The sequence below is a fragment of the Oryctolagus cuniculus genome, chromosome 21 (assembly GCF_051225735.1).
Source record: "Oryctolagus cuniculus isolate XC-2025 breed Fujian yellow rabbit chromosome 21, ASM5122573v1, whole genome shotgun sequence".
NCBI classification, from domain to species: Eukaryota; Metazoa; Chordata; class Mammalia; order Lagomorpha; family Leporidae; genus Oryctolagus; species Oryctolagus cuniculus.
Genome location: NC_142887.1, coordinates 48,438,631 through 48,451,588, shown reverse-complemented (window position 1 = coordinate 48,451,588; position 12,958 = coordinate 48,438,631). Strand labels below are relative to the sequence as shown.

The 12,958-nt window shown below is 40.3% G+C and overlaps 1 long non-coding RNA gene across 6 annotated transcripts in view; it reads right to left on the bottom strand.

The window, feature by feature from the left end:
- The window catches only part of LOC149119988 (uncharacterized), a 342,369-nt gene that overhangs the window by 184,331 nt on the left and 145,080 nt on the right, over positions 1-12,958 (bottom strand). The window lies entirely within an intron of this gene.

Sequence of the window (12,958 nt, the reverse complement as noted above, 5' to 3'; positions counted from 1 at the left end):
AAAATGTGGGAAGGAAGAAGGGAAAACCAACTCAGACCCAGAAAACATTTAGGAAATTGCCGCTCAAGAAACCACAAATCGACTGAGGCACCCAAAACCTTGAAAGCAAGATAGAATTGGAGCAAGCCAACAGCTGTGCCCTGATTGAACAAGACCATTAATCCAGTGCCCAGAACTCCATATTGCAGCCTCAAAACCAAAGCTCACATCAGAAAATTCATTAGAAACCATGATAAATAAGGGAAATCTGAGAAAGCCAAAGAAATTCAAGAGTCCTTTTTGGTATTTGGCTGGATTTAGACAGAAGGAAACTGGCTGTTTCCGGATTCATCCCCCCCCTTCCACAGACAGACTTTTGAATTCTGATTGAATTCACCTCAAAATCGCACTCACACTCAATTTGGAGGGAATTAGAATCTGTCCCCTCAGCAGAAGTGTTCCATGTCATTTTCCAAAACACAGAAACTCATCTTGGTCGTGTTGCCTATAGATTTCTAATCCTGAAAGGGCAATTTGCTGTGTTTTTTTTTCTTTCATAATGGCTACCCTGTCCAAAATCTTGCTTATGTTGCATCAGAACACAAAATTTGGGAATAAGAAGGCAAATCCGACTCAGACCCAGAAAACATTTAGGAAACTGCAACACAAGAATCCACAAATCAGCTGAGGCACCCAAAACAATGACAGCAAGCAGAATTGCAGCAAGACAACAGCTGTGCCCTGATTGAAAAAGAACCTTCCTCTTGTGCCCTGAACTCAATATGCCAGCCTCAAAACCAAAGCTCACATCAGAAAATTCATTACAAACAATGATAAATAAGAAAAATCAGAAAAAAAGCCAAAGAAATGCAAGAATCCATAATGATATTGGGCTTGATTTAGTCGCAAGGAAGCCAGCAGTTCCCAGATTCATCCACGCCTAAAGCTGACTGCCTGTGGAATTCTCACAGAATAAACCCGAAAATCACAGTGAAACTCCGTTTGGAGGCAATTAATATCTGTCACCTCAGCCAAAGTTTTCCCTTTTATTTTCCAAAACAAGAAAACTCACTTTGGTCGTGTTACCTGCAGATTTAAAATCTTGAAACGCCTATTTGTTGTGTTGTTTATTTCATAATGGCTACTCTGTACAAACTCTTCTTTGCATTGCATCAGAATACTAAATTTGGGAAGGAAGAAGGGAAAACCAACTCAGACCCAGAAAACATTTAGGAAATTGCCGCTCAAGAAACCACAAATCGACTGAGGCACCCAAAACCTTGAAAGCAAGATAGAATTGGAGCAAGCCAACAGCTGTGCCCTGATTGAACAAGACCATTAATCCAGTGCCCAGAACTCCATATTGCAGCCTCAAAACCAAAGCTCACATCAGAAAATTCATTAGAAACCATGATAAATAAGGGAAATCTGAGAAAGCCAAAGAAATTCAAGAGTCCTTTTTGGTATTTGGCTGGATTTAGACAGAAGGAAACTGGCTGTTTCCGGATTCATCCCCCCCCTTCCACAGACAGACTTTTGAATTCTGATTGAATTCACCTCAAAATCGCACTCACACTCAATTTGGAGGGAATTAGAATCTGTCCCCTCAGCAGAAGTGTTCCATGTCATTTTCCAAAACACAGAAACTCATCTTGGTCGTGTTGCCTATAGATTTCTAATCCTGAAAGGGCAATTTGCTGTGTTTTTTTTTTCTTTCATAATGGCTACCCTGTCCAAAATCTTGCTTATGTTGCATCAGAACACAAAATTTGGGAATAAGAAGGCAAATCCGACTCAGACCCAGAAAACATTTAGGAAACTGCAACACAAGAATCCACAAATCAGCTGAGGCACCCAAAACAATGACAGCAAGCAGAATTGCAGCAAGACAACAGCTGTGCCCTGATTGAAAAAGAACCTTCCTCTTGTGCCCTGAACTCAATATGCCAGCCTCAAAACCAAAGCTCACATCAGAAAATTCATTACAAACAATGATAAATAAGAAAAATCAGAAAAAAAGCCAAAGAAATGCAAGAATCCATAATGATATTGGGCTTGATTTAGTCGCAAGGAAGCCAGCAGTTCCCAGATTCATCCACGCCTAAAGCTGACTGCCTGTGGAATTCTCACAGAATAAACCCGAAAATCACAGTGAAACTCCGTTTGGAGGCAATTAATATCTGTCACCTCAGCCAAAGTTTTCCCTTTTATTTTCCAAAACAAGAAAACTCACTTTGGTCGTGTTACCTGCAGATTTAAAATCTTGAAACGCCTATTTGTTGTGTTGTTTATTTCATAATGGCTACTCTGTACAAACTCTTCTTTGCATTGCATCAGAATACTAAATTTGGGAAGGAAGAAGGGAAAACCAACTCAGACCCAGAAAACATTTAGGAAATTGCTGCTCAAGAAACCACAAATCAGCTGAGGCACCCAAAACCTTGAAAGCAAGACAGAACTGGAGCAAGCCAACAGCTGTGCCCTGATTGAACAAGATCATTAATCCAGTGCCCAGAACTCCATATTGCAGCCTCAAAACCAAAGCTTCCATCAGAAAATTCATTACAAACCATGATAAATAAGGGAAATCTGAGAAAGCCAAAGAAATTCAAGAGTCCTTTGTGGTATTTGGCTGGATTTAGACACAAAGAAACTGGCTGTTTCCAGATTCATCCCCCCCTTCCACAGACTGAGTTTGGAATTCTGATTGAATTCACCTCAAAATCGCTCTCACACTCAATATGGAGGGAATTAGAATCTGTCCCCTCAGCAGAAGTGTTCCATGTCATTTTCCAAAACACAGAAACTCATCTTGGTCGCATTGCCTGTAGATTTCTAATCCTGAAAGGGCAATTTGCTGTGTTTTTTTTTTTCTTTTATAATGGCTACTCTGCCAAAATCTTGCTTGTATTGCATCGGAATACAAAATTTGGGAATAAGAAGGCCAAACCGACTCAGACCCAGAAAACATTTAGGAAATTGCCGCTCAAGAAACCACAAATCGGCTGAGGCACCCAAAACAATGACAGCAAGCCAGAATTGGAGCAAGCCAACAGCTGTGCCCTGATTGAAAAAGAACCTTCCTCTTGTGCCCTGAACTCAATATACCAGCCTCAAAACCAACGCTCACATCAGAAAATTCATTACAAACCATGATAAAGAAAAATGAGAAAAAAGCCAAAGAAATGCAGGAGTTCTTAATAATATTGGGCTTGATTTTTTGCCATGTAAACGGCTGTTTCCAGATTCATCCACACCTCCCAGCTGAATATCTGTGGTTTCTGACTGAATTAACTTGAAAATCGCAGTGAAACTCGGTTTGGAGGCAATTAATATCTGTCACCTCAGCCAAAGTGTTCCATTTTATCTTCCAAAACTCAAAAACTCACCTTAGTCTTCTTACCTGTAGATTTCAAAACTTCAAATGCCTATTTGTTTTGTTTTTTTTTTTTCATAATTGCTACTCTGTCCAAACTCTTGTTTGTATTGCGTCAGAATGCAAAATTTGGGAAGGAAGAAGGCAAAACCAACTCAGACCCAGAAAACATTTAGGAAATTGCCGCTCAAGAAACCACAAATCAGCTGAGGCACCCAAAACAATGACAGCAAGCCAGAAGTGGAGCAAGCCAACAGCTGTGCCCTGATTGAAAAAGAACCTTCCTCTTGTGCCCTGAACTCAATATGCCAGCCTCAAAACCAAAGCTCACATCAGAAAATTCATTACAAACCATGATAAATAAGAAAAAGGAGAAAAAAGACAAAGAAATGCAAGAATCCGTAATGATATCGGGCTTGATATAGTCGCAAGGAAACCGGCTGCTCCCGGATTCATCCACCCCTCCAACTGGCAGCCTGTGGAATTCTGACTGAATTAACCTGAAAATCGCAGTGAAACTGAGTTTGGAGGCAATTAATATCTGTCACCTCAGCCAAAATGTTCCATTTCATTTTCCAAAACACAAAAACAACTTGGTCATGTTACCTGTAGATTTGTATGCTTCAAACACCTATTTGTTGTGTTTTTTATTGCATAATGGCTACTCTGTCCAAAATCTTGCTTGTATTGCATCAGAATACAAAATTTGGGAAGGAAGAAGGCAAAGCCAACTCAGACCCAGAGAACATTTAGGAAATTGCCACACAAGAAACCACAAATTAGCTGAGGCACCCAAAACAATGACAGTAAGCCAGAAGTGGAGCAAGCCAACAGCTGTGCCCTGATTGAAAAAGAACCTTCCTCTTCTACCCTGAACTCAATATGCCAGCCTCAAAACCAAAGCTCACATCAGAAAATTCATTACAAACCATGATAAATAAGAAAAAAGAGAAAAAAGCCAAAAAAATGCAAGAATCCATGATGATATAGGGCTTGATTTAGTCGCTAGGAAACCAGCTGTTCACGGATTCATCCACCCCTCCAGCTGACTGCCTGTGGAATTCTGACTGAATTAACCTGAAAATCGCAGTGAAACTCAGTTTGGAGGCAATTAATATCTGTCACCTCAGCCAAAGTGTTCCATTTTATTTTCCAAAACACAAAAACTCACCTTGGTCATGTTACCTGTTGATTTCTAAGCTTCAAACGCCTATTAGTTGTGTTTTTTATTTCATAATGGCTACTCTGTCGAAAATCTCGCTTGTATTGCATCAGAATACAAAATTTGGGAAGGAAGAAGGCAAAGCCAACTCAGACCCAGAGAACATTTAGGAAATTGCCACACAGGAAACCACAAATTGGCTGAGGAACCCAAAACAATGACAGCAAGCCAGAATTGCAGCAAGCCAACAACTGTACCCTCTTTGAAAAAGACAGGTCCTCCAGTACCCTGAACTCCATATTGCAGCCTCAAAACCAAGCTCACATCAGAAAATTCATTACAAACCATGATAAATCAGGGAAATGTGAAAAAGCCAAAGAAATGCAAGAGTTCTTTTTGATATTTGGCTGGATTCAGATAAAAGGAAACTGGCTGTTTCCAGATTCATCCCAACCTTCCACAGACTGACTTTGGAATTCTGATTGAATTCACCTCAAAATCGCACTCACACTCAATTTGGAGGGAATTAGAATCTGTCCCCTCAGCAGAAGGGTTCCTTGTCATTTTCCAAAACACAGAAACTCATCTTGGTCGTGTAGCCTGTAGATTTATAATCCTGAAAGGGCAATTCGCTGTGTTTTTTTTTTCTTTCTTTCATAATGGCTACTCTCCAAAATCTTGCTTGTATTGCATCAAAATACAAAATTTGGAAATAATTTGGGAAGGCAAAACCGACTCAGACCCAGAAAACATTTAGGAAATTGGCACTCAAGAAACCACAAATCGGCTGAGGCACCCAAAACAATGACAGCAAGCCAGAATTGGAGCAAGCCAACAGCTGTGCCCTGATTGAAAAAGACCCTCCTCCGGTTCCCTGAACTGCATATTGCAGCCTCTAAACCAAAGCTCACATCAGAAAATTCATTACAAACCATGATAAATAAGAAAAAAGAGAAAAAAGCCAAAGAAATGCAAGAATCCATAATGATATTGGGTTTGATTTAGTTGCAAGGAAACCGGCTGTTCCCAGATTCATCCACCACTAAAGCTGACTGCCTGTGGAATTCTGACTGAATTAACCTGACAATCGCAGTGAAACTCAAGAAACTAAATTTCAGCTGAGGCACCCAAAACAAAGACAATAGCCAGAATTGGAGCACACCAACAGCTGTGCCCTGATTGAAAAAGACCATTCCTCCAGTGCCCTGAACTCTATATTGCAGCCTCAAAACCAAAGCTCACATCAGAAAATTCATTGCAAACCATGATAAATCAGGGAAATGTGAAAAAGCCAAAGAAATGCAAGAGTTCTTTTTGATATTTGGCTGGATTCAGATAAAAGGAAACTGGCTGTTTCCAGATTCATCCCAACCTTCCACAGACTGACTTTGGAATTCTGATTGAATTCACCTCAAAATCGCACTCACACTCAATTTGGAGTGAAATAAAATCTGTCCCCTCAGCAGAAGGGTTCCATGACTTTTTCCAAAACACAGAAACTCATCTTGGGCGTGTTGCCTGTAGATTTCTAATCCTGAAAGGGAAATGCGCTGTGTTTTTTTTTTTTTTCTTTCATAATGGCTACTCTCCAAAATCTTGCTTGTATTGCATCAGAATACAAAATTTGGGAATAAGTAGGCAAAACCGACTCAGACCCAGAAAACATTTAGGAAATTGGCACTCAAGAAACCACAAATCAGCTGAGACACCCAAAACAATGACAGCAAGCCAGAATTGGAGCAAGCCAACAGCTGTGCCCTGATTGAAAAAGAACCTTCCTCTTGTGCCTGAACTCAATATGCCAGCCTCAAAACCAAAGCTCACATCAGAAAATTCATTACAAACCATGATAAATACGACAAAAGAGAAAAAAGCCAAAAAAATGCAAGAATCCATAATGATATAAGGCTTGATTTAGTCACAAGGAAACCGGCTGTTCCCGGATTCATCCACCCCTCCAGCTGACTGCCTGTGGAATTCTGACTGAATTAACCTCAAAATAGCAGTGAAACTCATATAGGAGACAATTAATATCTGTCACCTCAGCCAAAGTGTTCCATTTTATTTTCATAAACACAAAAACTCACCTTGGTTATGTTACCTGTAGATTTCTAAGCTTCAAACGCCTATTTGTTGTGTTTTTTATTTCATAATGGCTATTCTGTACAAACTCTTCTTTGCATTGCATCAGAATACAAAATTTGGGAAGGAAGAAGGCAAAGCCAACTCAGACCCAGAAAACATTTGGGAAATTGCCACACAAGAAACCACAAATCGGCTGAGGTACTCAAAATAAGGACAGCAAGCCAGAACTGCAGCCAGCCAACAGCTGTGCCCTGATTGAAAAAGAACCATCCTCTTCTGCCCTGAACTCAATATGCCAGCCTCAAAACCAAAGCTCACATCAGAAAATTAATTTCAAACCATGATAAATAAGAAAAAAGAGAAAAAAGCCAAAGAAATGCAAGAGTACTTTGTGATATTTGGCTGGATTTAGACACAAGGAAACTGGCTGTTTCCAGATTCTCCCCCCCTTCCACAGACTGACTTTGGAATTCTGATTGAATTCACCTCAAAATCGCACTCACACTCATTTGGGAGGGAATTATAATCTGTCCCCTCAGCAGAAGCGTTCTATGTCATTTTCCAAAACACAGAAACTCATCTTGGTCGTGTTGCCTGTGGATTTCTAATCCTGAAAGGGCAATGTGCTTTTTTTTTTTTTTTTCTTTCATAATGGCTACTCTCAAAAATCTTGCTTGTATTGCATCAGAATACAAAATTTGGGAATAAGAAGGCAAAACCGACTCAGACCCAGAAAACATTTAGGAAATTGCCACTCAAGAAACCACAAATCGGCTGAGGCACCCAAAACAATGACAGCAAGCCAGAAGTGGAGCAAGCCAACAGCTGTGCCCTGATTGAAAAAGAACCTTCCTCTTGTGCCCTGAACTCAATATGCCAGACTCAAAACCAAAGCTCACATCAGAAAATTCATTACAAACCATGATAAATAAGGGAAATGTGAAAAAGCCAAAGAAATGCAAGAGTCCTTTGTGATATTTGGCAGGATTTAGACACAAAGAAACTGGCTGTTTCCAGATTCATCCCCCCCTTCCACAGACCGACTTTGGAATTCTGATTGAATTCACCTCAAAATCGCTCTCACACTCCATTTGGAGGGAATTAGAATCTGTCCCCTCAGCAGAAGCGTTCCATGTCATTTTCCAAAACACAGAATCTCACATTGGTTGTGTTGCCTATGGATTTCTAATCCTGAAAGGTCAATTTGCTGTGTTTTTTTTTTTTTCTTTCATAATGGCTACTCTGTCCAAAATCTTGCTTGTATTGCATCAGAATACAAAATTTGGGAAGGAAGAAGGCAAAACCAACTCAGACCCTGAAAACATTTAGGAAATTGCCACACAAGAAACCACAAATCAGCTGAGGCACCCAAAACAATGACAGCAAGCCAGAAGTGGAGCAAGCCAACAGCTGTGCCCTGATTGAAAAACAACCTTCCTCTTGTGCCCTGAACTCAATATGCCAGCCTCAAAACCAAAGCTCACATCAGAAAATTCATTACAAACCATGATAAATAAGAAAAAAGAGAAAAAAGCCAAAAAAATGCAAGAATCCATAATGATATAGGGCTTGATTTAGTCGCTAGGAAACCGGCTGTTCCCGGATTCATCCACCCCTCCAGCTGGCAGCCTGTGGAATTCTGACTGAATTAACCTGAAAATCACAGTGAAACTCAGTTTGGAGGCAATTAATATCTGTCACCTCAGCCAAAGTGTTCCATTTTATTTTCATAAACACAAAAACTCACCTTGGTCATGTTACCTGTAGATTTCTAAGCTTCAAACGCCTATTTGTTGTGTTTTTTCTTTCATAATGGCTATTCTGTACAAACTCTTCTTTGCATTGCATCAGAATACAAAATTTGGGAAGGAAGAAGGCAAAGCCAACTCAGACCCTGAAAACATTTGGGAAATTGCCACACAAGAAACCACAAATCAGCTGAGGCACTCAAAACAATGACAGCAAGCCAGAAGTGGAGCAAGCCAACAGCTGTGCCCTGATTGAAAAACAACCTTCCTCTTGTGCCCTGAACTCAATATGCCAGCCTCAAAACCAAAGCTCACATCAGAAAATTCATTACAAACCATGATAAATAAGAAAAAAGAGAAAAAAGCCAAAAAAATGCAAGAATCCATAATGATATTGGGTTTGATTTAGTTGCAAGGAAACCGGCTGTTCCCAGATTCATCCACCACTAAAGCTGACTGCCTGTGGAATTCTGACTGAATTAACCTGACAATCCCAGTGAAACTCAAGAAACCAAATTTCAGCTGAGGCACCCAAACAAAGACAATAGCCAGAATTGGAGCACACCAACAGCTGTGCCCTGTTTGAAAAAGACCATTCCTCAGGTGCCCTGAACTCTATATTGCAGTCTGAAAACCAAAGCTCACATCAGAAAATTCATTACAAACCATGATAAATAAGGGAAATGTGAAAAAGCCAAAGAAATGCAAGAGTCCTTTGTGATATTTGGCTGGATTTAGACACAAAGAAACTGGCTGTTTCCAGATTCATTCCCCCCTTCCACAGACTGACTTTGGAATTCTGATTGAATTCACCTCAAAATCGCTCTCACACTCCATTTGGAGGGAATTACAATCTGTCCCCTCAGCAGAAGCGTTCTATGTCATTTTCCAAAACACAGAAACGCATCTTGGTCGTGTTGCCTGTAGATTTCTAATCCTGAAAGGGCAATGCGCTTTTTTTTTTTTCCTTTCATAATGGCTACTCTCCCAAATCTTGCTTGTATTGCATCAGAATACAAAATTTGGGAATAAGAAGGCAAAACCGACTCAGACCCAGAAAACATTTAGGAAATTGGCACTCAAGAAACCACAAATCGGCTGAGGCACCCAAAACAATGACAGCAAGCCAGAATTGGAGCAAGCCAACAGCTGTGCCCTGATTGAAAAAGAACCTTCCTCTTGTGCCCTGAACTCAATATGCCAGACTCAAAACCAAAGCTCACATCAGAAAATTCATTACAAACCATGATAAATTAGAAAAAAAGAAAAAGCCAAAGAAATGCAAGAGTCCTTTGTGATATTTGGCAGGATTTAGACACAAAGAAACTGGCTGTTTCCAGATTCATCCCCCCCTTCCACAGACCGACTTTGGAATTCTGATTGAATTCACCTCAAAATCGCTCTCACACTCCATTTGGAGGGAATTAGAATCTGTCCCCTCAGCAGAAGCGTTCCATGTCATTTTCCAAAACACAGAATCTCACCTTGGTTGTGTTGCCTATGGATTTCTAATCCTGAAAGGTCAATTTGCTGTATTTTTTTTTTTCTTTCATAATGGCTACTCTGTCCAAAATCTTGCTTGTATTGCATCAGAATACAAAAATTGGGAAGGAAGAAGGCAAAACCAACTCAGACCCCGAAAACATTTAGGAAATTGGCACTCAAGAAACCACAAATCAGCTGAGACACCCAAAACAATGACAGCAAGCCAGAAGTGGAGCAAGCCAACAGCTGTGCCCTGATTGAAAAAGAACCTTCCTCTTGTGCCCTGAACTCAATATGCCAGCCTCAAAACCAAAGCTCACATCAGAAAATTCATTACAAACCATGATAAATAAGAAAAAAGAGAAAAAAGCCAAAAAAAATGCAAGAATCCATAATGATATAGGGCTTGATTTAGTCGCTAGGAAACCGGCTGTTCCCAGATACATCCACCCCTCCAGCTGACAGCCTGTGGAATTCTGACTGAATTAACCTGAAAATCACAGTGAAACTCAGTTTGGAGGCAATTAATATCTGTCACCTCAGCCAAAGTGTTCCATTTTATTTTCATAAACACAAAAACTCACCTTGGTCATGTTACCTGTAGATTTCTAAGCTTCAAACGCCTATTTGTTGTGTTTTTTCTTTCATAATGGCTATTCTGTACAAACTCTTCTTTGCATTGCATCAGAATACAAAATTTGGGAAGGAAGAAGGCAAAGCCAACTCAGACCCTGAAAACATTTGGGAAATTGCCACACAAGAAACCAGAAATCGGCTGAGGCACTCAAAACAATGACAGCAAGCCAGAAGTGGAGCAAGCCAACAGCTGTGCCCTGATTGAAAAAGAACCTACCTCTTGTGCCCTGAACTCAATATGCCAGCCTCAAAACCAAAGCTCACATCAGAAAATTCATTACAAACCATGATAAATAAGAAAAAAGAGAAAAAAGCCAAAAAAAATGCAAGAATCCATAATGATATTGGGTTTGATTTAGTTGCAAGGAAACCGGCTGTTCCCAGATTCATCCACCACTAAAGCTGACTGCCTGTGGAATTCTGACTGAATTAACCTGACAATCGCAGTGAAACTCAAGAAACCAAATTTCAGCTGAGGCACCCAAAACAAAGACAATAGCCAGAATTGGAGCACACCAACAGCTGTGCCCTGTTTGAAAAAGACCATTCCTCAGGTGCCCTGAACTCTATATTGCAGCCTCAAAACCAAAGCTCACATCAGAAAATTCATTACAAACCATGATAAATTAGGGAAATGTGAAAAAGCCAAAGAAATACAAGAGTCCTTTGTGATATTTGGCTGGATTTAGACACAAAGAAACTGGCTGTTTCCAGATTCATCCCCCCCTTCCACAGACTGACTTTGGAATTCTGATTGAATTCACCTCAAAATCGCTCTCACACTCCATTTGGAGGGAATTACAATCTGTCCCCTCAGCAGAAGCGTTCTATGTCATTTTCCAAAACACAGAAACTCATCTTGGTCGTGTTGCCTGTAGATTTCTAATCCTGAAAGGGCAATGCGCTGTTTTTTTTTTTTTTTTTCTTTCTTTCATAATGGCTACTCTCCAAAATCTTGCTTGTATTGCATCAGAATACAAAATTTGGGAATAAGAAGGCAAAACCGACTCAGACCCAGAAAACATTTAGGAAATTGGCACTCAAGAAACCACAAATCGGCTGAGGCACCCAAAACAATGACAGCAAGCCAGAAGTGGAGCAAGCCAACAGCTGTGCCCTGATTGAAAAAGAACCTTCCTCTTGTGCCCTGAACTCAATATGCCAGCCTCAAAACCAAAGCTCACATCAGAAAATTCATTACAAACCATGATAAATAAGGGAAATGTGAAAAAGCCAAAGAAATGCAAGAGTCCTTTGTGATATTTGGCAGGATTTAGACACAAAGAAACTGGCTGTTTCCAGATTCATCCCCCCCTTCCACAGACCGACTTTGGAATTCTGATTGAATTCACCTCAAAATCGCTCTCACACTCCATTTGAAGGGAATTAGAATCTGTCACCTCAGCAGAAGCGTTCCATGTCATTTTCCAAAACACAGAATCTCATCTTGGTTGTGTTGCCTATGGATTTCTAATCCTGAAAGGTCAATTTGCTGTGTTTTTTTTTTTTTTTCTTTCATAATGGCTACTCTGTCCAAAATCTTGCTTGTATTGCATCAGAATACAAAATTTGGGAAGGCAGAAGGCAAAACCAACTCAGACCCCGAAAACATTTAGGAAATTGCCACACAAGAAACCAGAAATCGGCTGAGGCACCCAAAACAATGACAGCAAGCCAGAAGTGGAGCAAGCCAACAGCTGTGCCCTGATTGAAAAAGAACCTTCCTCTTGTGCCCTGAACTCAATATGCCAGCCTCAAAACCAAAGCTCACATCAGAAAATTCATTACAAACCATGATAAATAAGGGAAATGTGAAAAAGCCAAAGAAATGCAAGAGTCCTTTGTGATATTTGGCAGTATTTAGACACAAAGAAAGTGGCTGTTTCCAGATTCATTCCCCCCTTCCACAGACTGACTTTGGAATTCTGATTGAATTCACCTCAAGATCACTCTCACACTCCATTTGGAGGGAATTAGAATCTGTCCCCTCAGCAGAAGCGTTCCATGTCATTATCCAAAACACAGAATCTCATCTTGGTTGTGTTGCCTATGGATTTCTAATCCTGAAAGGGCAATGCGCTGTGTTTTTTTTTTTTCTTTCATAACGGCTACTCTGTCCAAAATTTTGCTTGTATTGCATCAGAATACAAAATTTGGGAAGGAAGAAGGCAAAACCAACTCAGACCCAGAAAACATTTAGGAAATTGCCACACAAGAAACCACAAATCAGCTGAGGCACCCAAAACAATGACAGCAAGCCAGAAGTGGAGCAAGCCAACAGCTGTGCCCTGATTGAAAAAGAACCTTCCTCTTGTGCCCTGAACTCAATATGCCAGCCTCAAAACCAAAGCTCACATCAGAAAATTCATTACAAACCATGATAAATAAGAAAAAAGAGAAAAAAGCCAAAGAAATGCAAGAATCCATAATGATATAGGGCTTGATTTAGTCGCTAGGAAACCGGCTGTTCCCAGATACATCCACCCC